Source organism: Thermobia domestica, chromosome 2 (assembly GCF_964235325.1).
Source record: "Thermobia domestica chromosome 2, izTheDome1.hap1.1, whole genome shotgun sequence".
NCBI lineage: Eukaryota > Metazoa > Arthropoda > Insecta > Zygentoma > Lepismatidae > Thermobia > Thermobia domestica.
In genome coordinates this window covers 361,181,432-361,202,409 of record NC_137455.1, presented here as the reverse complement: position 1 = coordinate 361,202,409, position 20,978 = coordinate 361,181,432, and positions in this window count along the sequence as shown.

The window sequence follows — 20,978 nt, the reverse complement described above, 5'->3', positions numbered from 1 at the left end:
ATCTGTGGCAATTAAAACGCAATTCCTGTAGTTTTCTTTACTCCACAGGAAGACAACCAATACATACTCACTGAACGGCAAATATATGGCACCATTTTTTCTATGAACCAGTAAATACATACAAAAACTTTACTTTTCTAAATGAAACTATATACATTCATGGGTTACTTCCAAAAAGTGCGGGGGCAACTGCCCCCCTTTCCCCCCCCCTAATCGCCGCCCATGCATATACCCGTAGAAATCAGCGACAGTTGCTGATTCGGATCACAACTCATGGGAGCACACTTCATATGCAATCTCACGTCAAATAAGAGGCAAGGGCTTTGGGTAGCCCGGAACTCCAACTCGATAACTTGTCACAATAAACCTGCGAACCTGCGAACACTGTCTATACTAAGTTCCATATTTTCAATTATAGATTTGTCCATAAAGTAATGTTACCAAGCCTACAAGTATGAAAGAAAATATTTATGTATATAATAATAATAAATGTACTTTAAAATTCTTCAAAATGTCCTCCTTCGTCGATACATCTGCCAGCGGGATTTCCTATCTGCGAAGGACCTGGAAAGTTCATAACGTGCGTCACAAGCTGCTTTCACGTAGTCAATTGATCTTCTTGGTGCGAGAGAATGCCAAGGTATGCCACTTGGTACTTTGCTTCTTCGTTTCAGAGTCGTACTAGAATTTCTAAGTTTCGTCCCCCGTGATAAACATTGTCCATAAAGCGAGGATCATTTTCACACATTTCCAAAACGTCTTGACAAATTTTCACTAGGCGAGAATTTTGGTCATCGGTTAAAATTTTTGGGACAAGCTTGGCGCACACTTCTCTCATGTGCAAAATGTTTGGTCACAATGTCGTGGACTGTAGTTTTTGGGATGTTCAACATGTCAACCATTGAACGAACACTTATTCGACGATCTGTTTGCAGATGTTCTTTCATACGAGTCATATTTTCGTCGTTTGAGGAGGTTGACGAGCGTCCAGCGCGGGCTTTGTCGTAGACTTCTTCATGGCCTTCCAAAAACGCATTGTGTCATCCAAGGATCTTATAAAATAGAGGATCTGCTCTTACAACAAAATCTTGAAGCCATACGTCACAGTTTCGCCACCCCTACTCTGCCCACTCCCCCCAATAGGATCGCAATGTTTTGAGCTAACAAACATGGCGGAAACGAAAGTAGCCAATCAAACGATGGTGGAAACAAGAGTAGCCAATCAGACGTGCCGATGCTCGGTTGTTTCTTGGCTTCATTATTTAATAGGATGAAGATACATATGGGCAGATCCTCTATTTTATAAGATCCTTGGTGTCATCTATAAATTTGCCTTTGTGATAAACACTTATTCCCAAAACCTTGGTGAACTATTGAGGAAATTCCGCTGCAAACTTGCCTAGTTTCACACAAAACTTGATCATGTATATTTGTTTCAGCCTGCATTGCGACTTGCACAAGAAAAGACACAGTGATTTACGAAATTACCCGTCCATCACTTGCAACATCTCACAAACAATTAAGCAAGCACTCGCTCAGTAGTTGACTTACACCACCATTGATCCACGACCCACTCGGGAGAGTAATGCTCCCGGAAGTACGTTTTTTTTTTCGCGCGCTACTCCAGCCAGCTGTTTTAAGCGCTATCCTAGCCAGTTGTTTTGAGTTGGTTACAAAATTTATATCATGGAATAAAAGGGGAACAAAACGAACCTTATATCATGGAGTACAAGGGCAACAAAACGAGCCCTGCGGGGCTTCTAACTCGTTCCTACTACTACTACTACTTATCTGCACAAAAGTGAGTAAGTAACTTTTTTGAGTATTATTTTCATCTTATTTTAATTTAAAAAGTGTTATAAAAATGTAAAAAAAATTTTCCTCCGGCAGGGTTTGAACTCACGCCAAAAGAGATCTTCCTTACTAGCATATAGCGCTAGCCCACTTTTTTTGAGTATTATTTTCATATTATTTTAATTTAAAAAGTGTTATAAAAATGTAAAAAAAAAGTTTCCTCGGGCCGGGTTTGAACTCAGGCTAAAAGGGATTTTCGTTACTAGCGTATAGCGCTAGCCAACTTTTTTCATTTTATTATTATTATTATTCACTTATTATTTACATTATTGTCGAATTACAATAATAAAGTTACATAATTGACAGTTATAATTACATTCTCAGTATAGAATATGTAATATAAAAATTTATAAAGATTGACCATAGAAGAGATAATTCAGATAATTAGCAAATAATATTTTCTTTCTTGGCGGAGGGAATTTACCATATCGTAAACATAGGAAGTCCTTGTACGTGTGACGTGCTTCAGGAGAACAAGGAGACAGAATAAATTCAATTGTGTTCGCACTCAGCCAAATGACAGAATTATGTTTCTGTTTTGGAAAATACTTCAAATCAGGTAACAGGAGCGTGGCCCACTCGGCCACGAAGACCAACAGCAGCACTGCTATTTGAACGCAATATGGCAAGAAATGGATAATGCCAACCAATCAGAACTGCGTTTTTCGTTGCTACTTCCGGGGAGCATTACTCTCCTGAGCTAGTCCTATCGATCCCGCTTGGTGGAGCACGCTACAATATACAGTAGCATCACAATAAAATGTATGACACTACTTTCCAGACGTATCTTGTATTCTGTTTAATGTCGATACTCTTGACCCAGCGGTTTGGAAAGTTCTTTACCGGAAAAATAAAAAAATCTATTTGGGAGATGCAATCGGCTGTAAACTTGGTGGATCACCTGATGATCTTAGGGAAGGAGATAGGGTTCCAACATCGTTACAGATTTCTACAGAATTAGTATCTTCGTTATCCTTTGCACTTTCTCATTCGACAAAGGTATCAATAGCCAATGGAGATGTCGTCAAAAGATAAGCTTGCAAAACGATGAAGGAATATGAACACGCCAGATAAGTCACACATATCGGGAAACGATCGTTAATAAAATCGTGTCCGATAAACAAAAGGAAACTTTCCAACGGTAGTTTAATAAATTTACAAGAATTTCGGTCAACAATAAAACACAAGATAAACGCTGTTAGATACGAACGATCATATATTCCAAATTTTAAAATTCTATGTAATGTTTTGTGTGTCGTTTGTTTAGCTTTGATAACAAAGGTTTCGGTTCAAATGGGTGAATACGTAAGTCTAAACATGTGAATAAATGTGTGAAGTTTCACGAAAGCAGCAAACGACATAGAAGGTGCATTGATTAGTGATTTGATCTCTCGAAAAAAGGACTGAAACGTGGAACGACTATCGACTGTCTATTCCAAATCCATATTCGAGCTGAATAACAGCACTGGAAACATGGTTTAGAGATTATTAGCCATTATTCAGTTTCTAGCTTCAAACAATTTGACATTGAGGGCACATAAGGGAAATTTGAATTTTTTTTTTTAGCGAATTTAGTTAAAGCATTATGATTTGATGCAACCGAATGACGAACATAAAACCAAAACCAAATCACTTAGCGTGACAGCCCTTTTCGTGGATCTGACCTGCTCCAACGCTATCTGTTAGCGATCAGCTGAATTACATCAAACCAGGGGCGCATCCAAGGCCGGCTTCTGGGGGGGCGGTGTGTTGTCATACTGCTACTTTTAAGGGCTCCAAACTTTGGGATGGATTTTATTTATATATATATAAAATAAGAAAGCTTCCTCCTTTGGGGGGGGGGGGGGGCGATCACCCCGATCGCCCCCCTGGATCCGCCCTTGCATCAAGCCTAGCGACTAATACGTAGCCAGCGCGCCGCGTCGTCCTAGCTTTAAGGGTCTTCACTAGAGCGAAATTAAACTACCGCTAATTTTAGAGTTTTTTCTGTACTATCTTCGAAACAAATTAAAAAATACTCGGAAAGCAGAAACGTAGTGAACTAAACCCTATTCGGCCTAAGCTCTAAACTGCGATAAACAAAGCCACGTGAAACTAAATCTCACTGATTTGCTGTTGGCCTACCGACGCTTGTACTCCTCCGCAAAATAGTTCATATGATTTCACTATTACGTTCACTATGAAGCTCTATATAAAACTGCTACATTATTATAAATGCCAAAATATAATACGGATTATCTAATAATGCTGCAATCGAGTGTGGTTAATGAAACAATAGAAATAAACACTAAGCATGCGCAGTAATTATGGCGCCAAATCAACTGTGAAGGCGTGTTCTGCTTTTAAGTCTGAAAGATGACTGATATGAATCCCGGTTCAACGAGTTTACTCACTAAGCAACAATTGTATACCAGCGAAATTCAAATATATATGTATATATATATATATATATATATATATATATATATATATATATATATATATATATATATATATATAAATCTTTCGAGTTTTTTTACTTCTTTTCTGCTGCTGCTGTAAGTATCTGGACAACGCGAGACAGTATTGTCAAAATGCACTTGTATAATTTAATCCTCCCCGTAGGGAGTGGGAGTGATACATCACTAGCCAATCGTATTTGTGACAAGCGAAAGGATACAAATAACTTATATTGTTTATCGGAGTTTAGAGCTTACGCTGAACAGGGAATAGATAATGCGATTTTGCATGTGATACCGTTATCACAACTCATCTATCTGCTTTCGATTTGTCACTGTAGAAAGATTTAGCAGTTTATGCGGGTTCTGTAAATAGCGGGATACTAAAAAGCGGATAGGTGAATTGTGGTAAAGGTATCACATGCAAAATTGTGTTGTCTAGTTCACTACGTTTCTACTTTCCGAATATTTTCATTTGTTTTCAAGATATTACAGAAAAACTCTAAAATTAGCGGTAGTTTAATTTCGTTGTAGTGAAGACCCTTAACAGGCGTAACAGGAACTTCCTAGATCAGTGGCGTAAGGAAGGGGGGCAGAGGGGGCGGCTCCCCCCAAAGAGGTCCGACAATGTACTTTGGTACTTAGATGTTTGTAATTTTTATATATTTTTATGTTTATATATTTTTTTGTTTGTAATTTTTCTATATGTACCTATAACAGCACTTACCCCCCCCAAACACACATCCTGGCTACGTACTGTCCTAGATCCAAAATGACGAACATGGAAATCACAATTTCGAAATAAAAATCAAAATGAACTTACAAAACTCATATCAAGCAAAAGAAAGTAATAAGAGAAAGTAGTAGAAAATGGATCGATCTGGCTCATAAGAGGCCAACTCACAAGCCACTGGGAAAATGACCACCGTGCACCGCGAGCCCACGGTCTTTTACGACCTTCATTTTAGGGGTGAATTTATTCCCTTTTATGAGCACTTTTTAGGGGGTGTACTCGTTCTCTTTTACGAGCACATTTTTAAGGGTGTACTAGTTCCCTTTTATGAGCATATTTTCCAACCCCTATTTTAAGATAACAGAAATAACATAAGATTACGAACACATAGAAGAGCAGATAACACATAAGAGTACGTAACATAACAAGGGTGAACTCGTTTCCTTTTATGAGCATATTTTCCAACCGCTATTTTAACATAGCATAGAATACATGGAGACTATGAACATACAGCAGAGCAGATAATAAACACAACAACCTCCATTTTAGGGGTGTATTCATTCCCTTTTATGATTACTTTTCCAACCCCTATTTGAACATAGTAGAAATTACATAAGATTTTTTTTCAACCCCTATTTTAAGACAATGAATACCTATGTAACATAGCGATTCGATACGCTCTTTGAACCGATTTGGATGAAACTCGGCATATGGAGGTTTTCGATCATGCTGAGTACGAATATCATACTTATTTTTACCTGGGTCCTATAGTTTATGTGGCATACGCCCTTTCTATGACAATTTTAACCAATTTGGGTGAAACTCGGTATATGGGGGTTTTCGAACATGCTGATTACAAATATCATACTTATTTTTATCTGGGTCTGATAGTTTATGTGGGATACGCCCTTTGTATGACACTTAAAACCCAATCACTCGTAAACGAAGCAACATATTGAGATGGTGTTTCCACATTTAGTAATTGGTCATCAGGTACTACATGTCCCAAAATTAGTGGTCATCGAGGTCAAAGGTCAAAACTTAAAAACGGAGCAACGTATTGAGGTGCTGTTTCCAAATCTAGTAATAGGTCATCAACTAGTACATGTTAAAAAGTACTGATCATCGAGGTCAAAGGTCAACATACTTAAAACCTAATAACACGAAAACTGAGCCACATATTGAGGTGCTGTTTCCACATTTAGTAATCGGCCACCAACTACTACAAGTTCCAAAATAATGATCATCGAGGTCAAAGGTCAACATACTTAAAACCTAATAACTCGAAAACGGAGTCAAATATTGAGGTGCTGTTTCCAAATCTAGTAAGAGGTCATCAACTAGTACAAGTTCCAAAATAATGACCATCGAGGTCAAAGGTCAAAGTACTTAAAACCTAATAACTCGAAAACGGAGCCAAATATTGAGGTGGTGTTTTCACATTTAGTAATTGATCATCAACTAGCACAAGTTCCAAAAATAATGACCATCGAGGTCAAAGGTCAACATACTTAAAACCTAATAACTCGAAAACGGAGACAAATATTGAGATGCTGTTTCCAAATCGAGTAACTGGTCATCAACTACTACAAGTTCCAAAATAGTGGCCATCGAGGTCAAAGGTCAACATACTTAGAACCAAATAACTCGAAAATGGATCCACATATTGAGGTGGTATTTCCATATTTAGTAATTGGTCATCAACTGCTACAAGTTCCAAAATAATGATCATCGAGGTCAAAAACTCGAAAACGAAGCAACGTATTGAGGTGTGCTGTTTCCACATTTAGTAATTGGTCATCAGGTACCACAAGTTCCAAAAATAGTGGTCATCGAGGTCAAAGGTCAACATACTTAAAACCTAATATCTCGAAAACGGAGCCACATACTCAGGTGCTGTTTCCACATTGAGTAATAGGTCATCAGGTACCACAAGTTCCAAAATAGTGGCCATCGAGGTCAAAGGTCAACATACTTAAAACCTAATAACTCGAAAATGGATCCACATATTGAGGTGCTGTTTCCAAATCTAGTAACTGGTCATCAAATACTACAAGTTCCAAAATAATGATCATCGAGGTTAAAGGTCAAAATACTTAAAACCTAAATAACTTTAAAACGGAGCCAAATATTGAGGTGCTGTTTCCAAATCTAGTAATTGGTCATCAAATACTACAAGTTCCAAAATAATGATCATCGAGGTTAAAGGTAAAAATACTTAAAACCTAAATAACTTAAAAACGGAGCCAAATATTGAGGTGCTGTTTCCAAATCTAGTAATTGGTCATCAACTACTACAAGTTTCAAAAATAATGGTCATCGAGGTCAATGGTCAAATATTTAAGCCTTAATAACTTTAAACAAAGCCTATGTGATCTATTCAATTTTGTACAAATCAAGAAGAAATAAATTTGAGTGGCTTATTTAGTTTTGTATTAATGAGAAAAAAATCCAATTTTAACTAGCGCAGAATTTCTGTAACAAGAAAGAAAGCAAAGATATGCCATATTAACTAGCTGAGAATTATATGTCATCTTGTATTATTTAAGCAAAACGAAGAAAGCGAACATGGACCATTTTACTCAAATTTGGATGGAGTATTCATCTTTGTATGAACCAGAAAAAAAAATGAAGAAGGTTCAATATTTCTATACAATTTTGTACTACATAAATAAACGAAATTTTATTTTTGCATCAATCACAAGAAAATCAAAGAAGGGTCATTTTATACCTTTTTTGTGCTATTCAAATAATAGAGGGAAAAAATTTCAGTGGTCTATTTTATTTTTGTACCAATCAGAAGAAAAGCAAAGATATACCTTTTTAACTATTTAAACAAACGAAAAGATAAATTTGAATGACCTATTCAATTTTGTACCAACGAGAAATGCCATTTTATACCATTTTGTATTACTCCAATAAACGAAGGAATACCAGAAATAAAGAAGTGAAGATTAGGTGGATTATTTTCTTTGTACCAACTAGAAAAGAGAAAAAGAGCAATTTTAACTAGCTCATTATGTACTGTTTACACAAACGAAAATTGACCATTATGTAACTTTTGAACTACTGAAATGTTCTATTTTTGTATCAATCAGAAAAACCCGAAGAAGGATCATTTTAAGAAGTTCATAATTTCGATGTTCTACCTTTTATACCAACGAGAAAAAAATGAACTAGCTGAATATACGAAAGAATAAATTTAAGTGACCTATTCAATTTTGTACCAATGCTGAAATGTCATTTTTAACTGGTTCAGAATTTTACTACTCAAATAAACAATGGAATATTTAGTTTTGTACCACCGAGAAAAAACAAAGAATATTGTACCATTTTGGAGTTTTCAAATAAACAAAGGACTTATAATTTGTGTCAACTTCAACAAACAAAAGGAAAAAGCAAAAAAGGATCAGTTTAACTAGTCTAATAAACGAAGGCATAAATATGAGTGAGCTATTTAATTTTGTAGCAACCAGAGGATCATTTTATACCATTTTGTACTACTCAAATAAACGAAAGAATAAAATTGTAGTAACCAGAAAAAGCGAAGAAGGCCCATTTTAACTAACTGAGAATTTCTGTACCTTTTTGTACTATTTAAACAAACGATGGAATAAATTTGAGTGGCCTGTTTTTTGTACTAACCAGAAAAAGCGAAGAAGGTCCAATTTAGCTAACAGTGTATTATTTAAACAAACGAAGGTCTGTTGAGTGAGATTTCCAATTTTGTAGCAAGAAGGACTATTTTCTAACTAACTCAGAATTTCATTTCATTTTGTAATACTCAAATTTGGATGGAGTGTTTAGTTTTGTTCGAACCAGAAAAATTTGATTGGATTATTTCCTTATGTACCAACTGGAAAAAGTGAAGGGCCATTAATCAAATAAATGAAGGAATAAATTTGGGTAGAATATTTAGTTTTGTACCTAGCAAAATAAGAAAAAGAAGTGAAGAACGAATAAAATTTGGATGGACTATTTTCTTATGTACCAACAAAAAAAAATGGAGCACCAGCGACAAAAAAGAAACCGAAGGAGGAATAAATTTGGGTGACCTATTCAGTTTGTACTAAGCAGAATCAGCATTCTATACTTTTTTCTGCCATTCATTGGGGGTGCCCAATTTCTTTTTGTGCCAACGAGACCATTTTTAACCGACTTAGAATTTGTACCAAACAGAAAAGAGCTACACAAATAAACAAAGCAATCAATTTTTAACTAGCTCAGAATTTCTAGACCATGTTGTACTATTTAAACAAACGAAGAGATAAATGTGTGAGACCTATTCACTTTTGTACCAAGCAAAATAAGAAAAAGAAGTGAAGAACGAATAAAATTTGGATGGCCTATTTTTTCATATACCAACAAAAAAAATGGAGCACCAACGACAAAAAGGAAACCGAAGGAGGAATAAATTTGGGTGACCTAATCAGTTTTGTACTAAGCAGAAAAAAGCGAAGAAGGTAAAATTTAAATAGCTCAGTATTTTTGTACTACTAAAATAAACGAAGGAATAAATTTGGGTGTTCTACAGAAGAAAACGGGGAAGGGCCATTTTATTTAATTTTGTAGTACTCAAAATATACAAAGATATAAATTTGTGTGACCCATTCAGTTTTGTACTAAGCAGAAAATTTGTTGGCTTTTTTAGAAAGACCATTTTATCTTTTTGTGCTCTACAAATAAACAGAGGAAAAGCAAAGAGAGACCATTTTATGTGCCTTTTGTAACGAAGAAACCAATTTGAAGGAGGTTCATTTTAACTAATCCTGCTGCGAGTAGATCAATTAGTATATAGTGAAAAAAAACAATATGACATTATTGCGACTTTCATTTTCGAATACATACGGATTAAGCCACTATGGCAAAAAATACTACTCTCTCCTTATGCTTATTTGGAGCAGACTTAAGAGGACCAAGCATTAGAAACCCGCTAGTAGGGTGTCGATTCAGTAAACTCGTTATACTTTAGAAAACAAAATCCATATTGGAGTATACCTTTTATACAACAAAACAAGCTTCTTAGCCCCACTCCAGAAATTAGAAAACAAATTCTTTCTTCTACGGTCTTCGGCATGCATTTTAGACCAAGGGCAGCAAGATTAATATTAAATAACACTTCTGCTGGATAGAAATTCGATTCTCTCGATCTTCTGCTTTATCTGGCAACTCCAATAAGCATCTGTAAATATTCTTTGATGTGTAAAATTGGATCCACTCATCAGTATAGTGGTTAAAGATAATTGCTTCACATCTCGTAATACCCTGTAAACGCTTGTCTGAACAATGAAGAAAATCAATTAGATAGTTGTAAATTTTAATGGCAGAATTACCTGTATTCTATCTAAGACAATCTACACCCACGGAATCATCGTTATTACAAATAGTGTTAATAGGCATGTTTTTCCACCCCAAAATTAAAATAGAAGTTCTGAAATTTTTCTATTGGCACATCCTAGTACTTCTTAGTTATATCTCCCAAATACTGTACATCTCTTGCCCATTTAATTTAGCCTTAAATCTGAGAAATTGGATTGTATAAACGTGTTCGCAGAATGGCGGTGTAATTGTTATCTTTACCTAATAACTCTCTTAGAGATCATTATTGCTGGTAGACTACAATACACCTTTAAAACCTACTCTCATTCGAAAAATAAACTGCACTATTACAGACTATTATAAGTGCAGTACAATACCGCTATTAATTGGAAATTCTTACACAATGTATCGTTCTTGTTATCGAAGTCTACTCCAACTAAGCATAAGGAGAAAGTAGAATTTTTTTTTGACATAATGGATTATTCTGTATGTATAGCTTTATTGTGAGAAAAACCATTTGTTATTCTTTTTCACCAAGTTTCCAAATACCGCGAGGTCCAACAGATAGGTATCAGGAGATACCGCAAAAAGGCCAGTTTTACCACATCGTGTAAAGCAACCAAGTAAATCTGCAATCTGGATACTTGGCCTGAACTCGCACACATGATTCCAAAACTTTAATAACTCATCCAAAGTGTCCTGCGTTCTCCCATAGCGAGAGAAGCGATAATATCTATCCATCAAATAATTCTCTACCACATCGTTATAGTGTGCATTATGCTCAACAAAACATGGCCGTATACCATTATGTAATCGAAAATATCTAATTGTAGACCATTACGTTGTACCACAGGGAAATGAAAAAACAGTAACTCACACAACCAAGTATGTGTTAAAGTTTTTAGTCGTTAATACAAAAGTAAAGAAGCCTTAGTACAAAACTAAATATTCTACACCTTGTCGGTGGTACTAAATAGTACAAAATACTTAAATTGATACAATGGTACAAAACTAAATTCCTTCACTTTTCGCAGCTGGTACAAAAGAAAATATTCCATTCAAATTTTATTCATTCTTCACTCCTTTTTTGCCCGGTACAAAACTAAATTCCTTCGTTTATTTGAGTAGTGCATTTCCATACATTTGTTTAAACAGCACACGATAATATAATAAAATGGCATATCTTGTTCGTACATATGCCACTCAAATTCATTTATTCTTCCCTTTGACCTCTAAAATGATAATAATAATGATTTAAAATTTAATTATCCATTTTTTCACACTCTCTCTTTATCTTTAGTTAATTAAAAAAACTATCGTTTCTACTACTACAGTATTTACCCATATGGAACTATCTCAAAATTATCTATTCGTTTTCTTTTGCTAGATGTAACCTGATAAATTCTAAGATGTGGATAATTTCCAAGTAAAGTTGCCGGATAAAGCAGAAGATCGAGAGAATCGAATTTCTATCCAGCAGAAGTGTTATTTAATATTAATCTTGCTGCCCTTGGTCTAAAATGCATGCCGAAGACCGTAGAAGAAAGAATTTGTTTTCTAATTTCTGGAGTGGGGCTAAGAAGCTTGTTTTGTTGTATAAAAGGTATACTCCAATATGGATTTTGTTTTCTAAAGTATAACGAGTTTACTGAATCGACACCCTACTAGCGGGTTTCTAATGCTTGGTCCTCTTAAGTCTGCTCCAAATAAGCATAAGGAGAGAGTAGTATTTTTTGCCATAGTGGCTTAATCCGTATGTATTCGAAAATGAAAGTCGCAATAATGTCATATTGTTTTTTTTCACTATATACTAATTGATCTACTCGCAGCAGGATTAGTTAAAATGAACCTCCTTCAAATTGGTTTCTTCGTTACAAAAGGCACATAAAATGGTCTCTCTTTGCTTTTCCTCTGTTTATTTGTAGAGCACAAAAAGATAAAATGGTCTTTCTAAAAAAGCCAACAAATTTTCTGCTTAGTACAAAACTGAATGGGTCACACAAATTTATATCTTTGTATATTTTGAGTACTACAAAATTAAATAAAATGGCCCTTCCCCGTTTTCTTCTGTAGAACACCCAAATTTATTCCTTCGTTTATTTTAGTAGTACAAAAATACTGAGCTATTTAAATTTTACCTTCTTCGCTTTTTTCTGCTTAGTACAAAACTGATTAGGTCACCCAAATTTATTCCTCCTTCGGTTTCCTTTTTGTCGTTGGTGCTCCATTTTTTTTGTTGGTATATGAAAAAATAGGCCATCCAAATTTTATTCGTTCTTCACTTCTTTTTCTTATTTTGCTTGGTACAAAAGTGAATAGGTCTCACACATTTATCTCTTCGTTTGTTTAAATAGTACAACATGGTCTAGAAATTCTGAGCTAGTTAAAAATTGATTGCTTTGTTTATTTGTGTAGCTCTTTTCTGTTTGGTACAAATTCTAAGTCGGTTAAAAATGGTCTCGTTGGCACAAAAAGAAATTGGGCACCCCCAATGAATGGCAGAAAAAAGTATAGAATGCTGATTCTGCTTAGTACAAACTGAATAGGTCACCCAAATTTATTCCTCCTTCGGTTTCTTTTTTGTCGCTGGTGCTCCATTTTTTTTGTTGGTACATAAGAAAATAGTCCATCCAAATTTTATTCGTTCTTCACTTCTTTTTCTTATTTTGCTAGGTACAAAACTAAATATTCTACCCAAATTTATTCCTTCATTTATTTGATTAATGGCCCTTCACTTTTTCCAGTTGGTACATAAGGAAATAATCCAATCAAATTTTTCTGGTTCGAACAAAACTAAACACTCCATCCAAATTTGAGTATTACAAAATGAAATGAAATTCTGAGTTAGTTAGAAAATAGTCCTTCTTGCTACAAAATTGGAAATCTCACTCAACAGACCTTCGTTTGTTTAAATAGTACACTGTTAGCTAAATTGGACCTTCTTCGCTTTTTCTGGTTAGTACAAAAAACAGGCCACTCAAATTTATTCCATCGTTTGTTTAAATAGTACAAAAAGGTACAGAAATTCTCAGTTAGTTAAAATGGGCCTTCTTCGCTTTTTCTGGTTACTACAATTTTATTCTTTCGTTTATTTGAGTAGTACAAAATGGTATAAAATGATCCTCTGGTTGCTACAAAATTAAATAGCTCACTCATATTTATGCCTTCGTTTATTAGACTAGTTAAACTGATCCTTTTTTGCTTTTTCCTTTTGTTTGTTGAAGTTGACACAAATTATAAGTCCTTTGTTTATTTGAAAACTCCAAAATGGTACAATATTCCATTGTTTATTTGAGTAGTAAAATTCTGAACCAGTTAAAAATGACATTTCTCATTGGTACAAAATTGAATAGGTCACTTAAATTTATTCTTTCGTATATTCAGCTAGTTCATTTTTTTCTCGTTGGTATAAAAGGTAGAACATCGAAATTATGAACTTCTTAAAATGATCATTCCTCGGTTTTTTTTTCTGATTGATACAAAAATAGAACATTTCAGTAAGTTCAAAAGTTACATAATGGTCAATTTTCGTTTGTTTAAACAGTACATAATGAGCAAGTTAAAGTAGCTCTTCTTCTCTTTTCTAGTTGATACAAAAGAAAATAATCCACCTAATCTTCACTTCTTTTTTTTCTGGTTGGCATTTCTTCGTTTATTGGAGTAGTACAAAATGGTATAAAAGTCTGAATTAGTTAAAATGATCCTTATTCGTTTTTTTTGTTTATTTGAGTAGTACAAAATGGCATTTCTCGTTGGTACAAAATTGAATAGGTCATTCAAATTTATCTTTTCATTTGTTTAAATAGTTAAAATGGTATATCTTTGCTTTTCTTCTGATTGGTACAAAAATAAAATAGACCACTGAAATTTGTTCCCTCTATTATTTGAATAGCACAAAAAAGGTATAAAATGACCCTTCTTTGATTTTCTTGTGATTGGTACAAAAATAAAATTTCGTTTATTTGAGTAGTACAAAATTATACAAAAATATTGAACTAGTTAAAACGGATCTTTTTCATTTTTTTCTGGTTCATACAAAGATAAATACTCCATCCAAATTTGAGTAAAATGGTCCATGTTCGCTTTCTCAAATTTAGCCCTTCGTTTTGCTTAAATAATACATAGCTAGTTAATACGGCATATCTTTGCTTTCTTTTGAATAGCCCAAAAAGGTACAGAAATTCTGCGCTAGTTAAAATTGTGCTCCTTTGATTTCTTTCTCATTAATACAAAAGTAAATAAGCCACTCAAATTTATTCCTTCTTCACTTTTTTCTCTGCTTTATACAAAATTGAATAGATCACACAAATTTACTAAATGTGGAAACATCACCTCAATATTTTGCTCAGTTTTCAAATCATTAGTTTTTAAGTATGTTGACCTTTGACCTCGATGATCAGTATTTTGGAACTTGTAGTAGTTGATGACCAGTTACTAGATTTGGAAACAGCATCTCAATATGTGGCTCTGTTTTCGTGTTATTAGGTTTTAAGTATGTTGACCTTTGACCTCGATGATCATTATTTTGGAACTTGTTGTAGTTGCTAACCAATTACTAAATGTGGAAACAGCACCTCAATATGTGGCTCCATTTTCGAGTAATTAGGTTTTAAGTACTTTGACCTTTGACCTCGATAGCCACTAATTTTGGGACATGTAGTAGTTGGTGACCGATCACTAAATGTGGAAACAGCATCTCAATATGTGGCTCAGTTTTCGTGTTATTAGGTTTTAAGTATGTTGACCTTTGACCTCGATGATCATTATTTTGGAACTTGTGGTACCTGATGACCTATTACTCAATGTGGAAACAGCACCTCAATATGTGGCTTCGTTTTCGAGATATTAGGTTTTAAGTATTTTGACCTTTGACCTCGATGGTCATTATTTTGGAACTTGTAGTACCTGATGACCAATTACTAAATGTGGAAACACCATCTCAATATGTTGCTTCGTTTACGAGTGATTGGGTTTTAAGTGTCATACAAAGGGCGTATCCCACATAAACTATCAGACCCAGATAAAAATAAGTATGATATTTGTAATCAGCATGTTCGAAAACCCCCATATACCGAGTTTCACCCAAATTGGTTAAAATTGTCATAGAAAGGGCGTATGCCACATAAACTATAGGACCCAGGTAAAAATAAGTATGATATTCGTACTCAGCATGATCGAAAACCTCCATATGCCGAGTTTCATCCAAATCGGTTCAAAGAGCGTATCGAATCGCTATGTTACATAGGTATTCATTGTCTTAAAATAGGGGTTGAAAAAAAATCTTATGTAATTTCTACTATGTTCAAATAGGGGTTGGAAAAGTAATCATAAAAGGGAATGAATACACCCCTAAAATGGAGGTTGTTGTGTTTATTATCTGCTCTGCTGTATGTTCATAGTCTCCATGTATTCTATGCTATGTTAAAATAGCGGTTGGAAAATATGCTCATAAAAGGAAACGAGTTCACCCTTGTTATGTTACGTACTCTTATGTGTTATCTGCTCTTCTATGTGTTCGTAATCTTATGTTATTTCTGTTATCTTAAAATAGGGGTTGGAAAATATGCTCATAAAAGGGAACTAGTACACCCTTAAAAATGTGCTCGTAAAAGAGAACGAGTACACCCCCTAAAAAGTGCTCATAAAAGGGAATAAATTCACCCCTAAAATGAAGGTCGTAAAAGACCGTGGGCTCACGGTGCACGGTGGTCATTTTCCCAGTGGCTTGTGAGTTGGCCTCTTATGAGCCAGATCGATCCATTTTCTACTACTAGAGAAGTTACTAGAATGCATTATTCTTGATTATACACGAGATATCGCTTGTATTGAGAAGTTATGCTACAAGGTGTAAACAGACATCACTGAAATCGTAAACATACTATATTTGCTTGTTGATATTTTGAGTATTCTGTCGTTGATACTTTTACTTTTGATACTGCATCATGCAACCAGCGATCCCTATTCCTAAGTTCCACAACGCACAAGGTCGCCTCTGTGAAAATGGTAAGGCATTCTAATATGGTAAAAACACGGTTTACTCACTTCCAGTTCTTAAATTACAGTAAATAACGACATAGTGCAGTTATTACTAAAATACATTTTCTTTTATTTGCAAAATATTAACAAAACCACTTGAGCCGTTTTGGAAAAAAATTCGTCAGAAAATAACTCATTTTCAAGAGTAAATGATCTCTTCTGAATTTTCCCAAAGAAATGGCTTATACCACACTATAGGGTTGTCAATAAAATATTGATTTACGAAATAAAGGGATCCCAAAAGTCATGAAATATATTTTCTGCCGCTCCCCGACACGTTTCAACGTGTTGAGTTAGGTGGGCGGGACCATCAGCTGTGCAGCACGTTCTAGGTTAGTCTTCTCTGAGCATCGGTGGTGTCAGGATCACTGATTTAGTGCACCCCTGTTTTGAGAGCAAGTCATGGCTCAAACTTTGGAACAATGTTGGGTTGTCAAGTTCTGCACAAAACTCGAAAAACTCGTTGCAGAAACTCATGAACTGCTGCCAAGTCGATCCCAGTCCCCGCAGTTTCCTCCCACTTTCTTCATTCCACCATTTCGTTCATTACTCATCATCACCGTCTCCTTTGGCCTAACCGGCATAACTGTGGGACGTAAATCTCAAAGATTTCATTTCATTTCATTTCTTTGTATAACTCAGAAATGAAAACTAAATTGTTCACGTGTTAGGAGTTCCTATGTCCGGTCTACTCACCATCATAGCAGACATTCTTCTAATATACAGTTATAATAAATAACATAACAATAACGTCGTCGCGGTGGATCAGTGGTAGAGCGTTCACCTCTGGTGTGTGGGGTCCTTGGTTCGATCCCAGACCATGCCATCGGCATTTATTTTCGCGTTTCTAAACAGCTGAAAATGGAAAGCCACTAGGTGACTTGTGATAACGGTACCTCACGCAAAATAATATTGTCTACGACGCTCTTGTTTCACATTTCAATTATCTTTTATCTATTGTGAGATATCACTTAATTACTGTAAAATTAGCGGTATTTTAATTTCGCCGGGATGAAGACTCTTAATCTTGAAAATGAAAATGTGACATAAAAAGATGTGAAAGTTTCCTCTTACACCTAAAATGAGTCGTAAAAGATGACGTAACGATAAGACAGTTTATAGTGATAAAACTATTCACATGGCCTTGCAAACATGTAAGGAAACACAGATATACTTAAGCTTTTGCAAATGAAGTCATTCATAAATTGTCAACCATTTAATACTGTAATACCAATAACACGTCTGTACCTCGTGAAATTTTGAAAACTTTCTTTTGTTCGTAAGGTGCAGGATATATTACGTATTTCTTTTATCGTGATAATAAAGACAATGCTTTATCATTCTTTCTTCATGTATAGAAGAGCGTTTTATTTAAACGATGTAGCATCGCAAGTTACTACACAAAATTGGAGAAATGCAATGCAAACGGGAAGTAGTCGCAAACTGCGAAATATCTACAATCATAATTTATTACTGAAGTAAAACATTCTTGCAATACAAGACAGTATGTCTTTGTATTTCCTTCATGACAAAAGAATTCTCTTTCCATAGCTCATACAATTAAAGCATAAAGGCGAACATCACTTATGCAACCTAATATTTTCTTTTAGATGTCTGTTTTCATTACGACAGTCTACTATGGACCACAAACTACAGGGTGGCTTAAAAGTAGGTATACACTCCTGTATTGATCAAGTATAACATTCTTCCTTATAGGTTTATTTGCTTCGGCTGTTCCGAGCTAAAGATATAACTAAAATGACATTAAGAACAAATAATAAAGAAGCTATGGATAACAGTAAGAAATTATATAAAATGCAGTGAGCTGATCAGTGCGGGACTGTATACCTACTTTTGGGCCACCCTGTATATCACTGGTGATTGGTCTTAGATTTGATGTCGAAGAGAACATACCCACTTTGACGCTTGTGAAGAAAAGGTCTTAATGCATTTTGGAGATAAGAACAAACCTTATTCTTCAGAAAATGGATCACTAGAAAAGGAACAGTTGAGTTGAATTGATTTTACTTTAGGGTCCGTTTTAGCAGCGAGGCTATATGAGACGTGGACCTACTGATTAACGTGGAATCCAAACCACATGAGCTCCCGCCGGGAATCGAACCCGGGTCTCCCACGCCATAGAAAAAAGAACGGAGCTTTAGCAGTTAATCTTTGTTCTGTTGCTTTGTTTCCCATCATGACCAGAAATATACTTACAATAAATTAATTTTACTACGCGTAAGGCACGGTGGCCCAGTTTTAAAGCGCTTACTTCTCGTGCGTAGGGTGCCTGTTTTGAATCCTGGTCAAATAAGTTTGTGGTTGACAACATGGTGTCCGCGAGGTTATTTCGAGTTACTCCCGTTTCCACCCACATTATCATTCCACAAATTCTTTCATCATTCACCTAAGTTAATCATTCGTCTCCCTTAGCCTAAATGGCATAATCATGGGATGTTAAACTGAACCAAAAATTCATTTTGTACTACATGTATTATTACTTTGAACCTAACGTTTTCAACAACCTCACATGAAATAGTGTTCTGAGCTGTTTAGTAAAGGACAACATGGTGTCCGTGGGTTTAGTCGCGGTTCAGGCATTTAGGTTCCAGACGACAAAGAAACCAAATGCTTAATTGCACACAAATCTTCATATCCTAACTCATGTTGAAGCTAAATGTTATTCCATTCCAATCCAATCCTCTAATTCTTTAAATATGTTAAACCTAACACTATTTTTCTTTCGTCCTTCAATGCAAAACAGCACTGTTAAAAATACTTTCTTAAATCTGAGATACGGTACTCTTTCTTATCTGTGCACCGAGAATATATTTTCTTAGAAACAAGAGTTTGAAACTCTCATTAATGAGAAATGAAGAAAACTAGATGAGGTTATATAAAGCAGAACGAGAAAATATACTGTTACTCTTCCTTATGAATGAGAATTGACAAATCTCATTTCTAAGAAAATTTTGTCTCGGTGCACAGATAAGAAACGGTTTCTCAAATTAAAGAAGTTATTTTTAACAATGAGATCATACCAAAATGAAACTAAGCCTAAAGGCAGTATTTCTCCACAGGCCCGTAGTCAAGGGGGGGCTAGGGCGGGCTCAGCCCCCCTAAATTTTTTGCAGCCCCCTACTAAAGTCATAGTTAGAATTAACGGGGGATGCCGGGGAAATTCCCCTTCGGTAAAAATGTATGTCTGGCTCGTATCACAGAAGTAACATAACATCCATTTCTGGGATAAATTTTCGCCTTCTACATTTACAGCAACAATACATAAACATAACCCTCTCGTTCGAAAGTTTAATTCGAACCCTGACTGAAATGTTGGAAGAAATTGTATTTCCAAATGTACTTTAGTGCTAAATTAAAATTTACTTTTATTATCCTCATTTAAAGTATTGGCCTATTTATGCGCTACGCTTCTTTGAATTATTATATTTCTTTGAGCGTGAGACTGGTTTATTTATCTTTTTTTTTTTTTTAATGCTTCGTGTGTGGAGAGGGAGGGGGAATTTTGACTACGTTTTATGTCACGTGATAACGGAGTAAGAAAAGTTTCCTTTTCTGAATTGTGTTTACTCTTGTTGTGTTGTTGAACATGGTTGTAATTGAAAGTTGATCTATACAGGTTTCTGAAGATGCACCGAAGTTGACTTGAAGAATGAGAATTGTAGTGTATCAGCAACTTGACTATTTGTTAAATAACTTGGAAAAGATAAATAATACTTTTAATATATCTTTAAACTAAAGATAAGTTCGATTCACTTAATCTTTCTCGGGGATGAATTATTAGATACTTTATTAAAATAATTTAATAATTGTTCCCAATCTTTGGTGTCAGAATCAAATGTTCATGCAGATAATCAGACGTAAACCTAATCATCCAAAGTTACTATTTTGTGAAAGAATACCTTGCAATCTTCTGGTATGTAAACAAAAAATGTAGCAAACTAAACGGAGGTAGTAGTTGCACTTATAGGAAAAACAGAATTTTCAATTAAAAATTGAACCTTATTGGATGATAATATGTATAATGCTTTATAAATTTGAAATTTGACCTTTGACTTAAAACAGGGTGCGTTGGGGAGTTTAGCGTCCCTCTTCAGCAGGGAGGCTATGTAGACACGGGACCTATAGCTTAAAGTAACATCCAAATCACTATCGGTTTGAATCCGAGGACTCCCAGTACGGTTTGAACCCGAAACCGGACGCGCCAAAGGCGAGCGCTGTACCCATGAGGCTACGGGGTAGCCCACAAAAGTAACAATTTGCTAATGTAGTTTCATTTTGAAGAAGAGATATCTTCAATAGAAATAAGTAAATAGCTGTTTAAATCATTAGTTCTTAACTTAAACTTTTTAGTACCTACGAAAGCAACTGATGTCGAATTCTTATTTGTACAATGTAAAGAAGAATTTCATGTATACTTTGATATGAATTGTACTATACAAAGAAAATTTAATGAATTGTTACTTCTCTTGTCAATTTCGTTTCGAGAAAGAAGGTAACTGCGCTAGAACAGGGAACTTTTTTGTAGTTATTTCTTATTTGAATGCTCGAGTACCAAAACATAACATATTATTTTTACT